This window comes from Aplysia californica, unplaced genomic scaffold (assembly GCF_000002075.1).
Source record: "Aplysia californica isolate F4 #8 unplaced genomic scaffold, AplCal3.0 scaffold01360, whole genome shotgun sequence".
Classification (NCBI taxonomy): Eukaryota; Metazoa; Mollusca; class Gastropoda; order Aplysiida; family Aplysiidae; genus Aplysia; species Aplysia californica.
In genome coordinates, this window is record NW_004798630.1 from 50,774 (window position 1) to 52,328 (window position 1,555).

Below are 1,555 nucleotides of genomic sequence, written 5' to 3' on the forward strand. Positions count from 1 at the left end.
TGTGAAGTTTTATCAATGTCTTTTTTTTTTTTTTGGTACAACACCTTTCATGCCCATTCAAGGACTCATTTCTGTCTGGATTTTTATGACTCTTAAGCTAAGGAAATAACTAATCTTCGGCGGCCATTTTCTCACTAATTTTGCCTCTGAAAACAGGTGACCCCCACCTCCTTCTTTCGCAAATATCTCGACTTGTATTCAAGAACTGGATATTTTTTTCGCCAAATAAAGACAAGTGAACAAGCTTTAAGGTGATACAAATAACTCTACATGCCCAAATATTGACGAGAGCCTCATTTTACCACGCTACCTCACATATTGCTTTCCCGTAAAACTGTAGGAACTGCATAATTATACTGTACTTTTAACAATGAAACAGCAGCGTTATATATCAGCGGTCACATGGTTAGCTGTCTGCTACGTCCTTGGCTAGGCGGGAGAAGTAGTAAATTGATTAGTATTTAAAATAAACTATAAGCCTATTGAATGTAACTTCTGTTCGCAACCTCAGAATTACCTCCTTCTTTTTTATGTTTGTTACTCGCTTGTAACACCTCTAATCTTCGGCACTTATATAAACTTATTGTGTTGCAAGTGCCGTAAAACTCTTGCTGAAATTAATATATCAAAGTCGTAGGATTATTCTGAGTGGTCATCAAAATATTCCAAGAATTGCATTCAAAAAAGCTTGACATGATGTGAAACTCAAAATCTTTGATGTCAAATTTCTCAAAACTAGGTACTTGAACATCTTGCTCTAGCTCTCACTGGCAAAACTGAAGGCAAACGAGGCAGGGTAGGCCCAGAGCAACCTACTTAGGGAACCTAAACAATAAATGGGTAACGGGGAAAGATCAGGGTAACGTAGCTTTCTTAAGAGTATCCGAGCACAGGAATGAATGGAGAACCATAGACATCGATGCCTGCCGCAGATCTAGCACGGGATGAGATCAGGTACAGATCAGATAAAGTAAAGTCGTTCCCGCTTCCGATCCAGACATTGGGGATTTCCTTGTTAGTAAAGCAACTTTCTTGGCCTTCAGCATGATATTGTGATAGGGTGGCCAGTTCTTCTCCACGCCGCCCCACCCCGAAGTCAAGTACTCATAACCAGGAGGGGGGCGAAAAAAATCCATGTCCAAACCGAGACGCGGACCCGGACGTTCCACTTCGGAGACGAGCGCACTAACCGCTCCGCCACCGCACCCTCTACTGAGCAGACATAACTTTATTATTCTGAGGTAATAATGAGCTCTTGACCTAATATGCATAATATAGAGGTCACCACTCTATGCACGGTGCGAGACATTCTGGGTCGCTGTAAGGGTCATTTCACGGTACATTACGGGACAAATTATGTAATATTATACTTTTCCGGTCCCGTCAGTTACAGTAACTAAACACATCTAAGAATTTGCATACAGAAGGCCTAGATCTACTTCTTTTTTCATACGATTTCATTTAACCCTATCCGTACGCCCTGGTGTCATTTTTTACCCCCGGGGTTGTATTCTTCACAGTTTAGAATACTTCTAGTACGGAGATCTCTTTGATA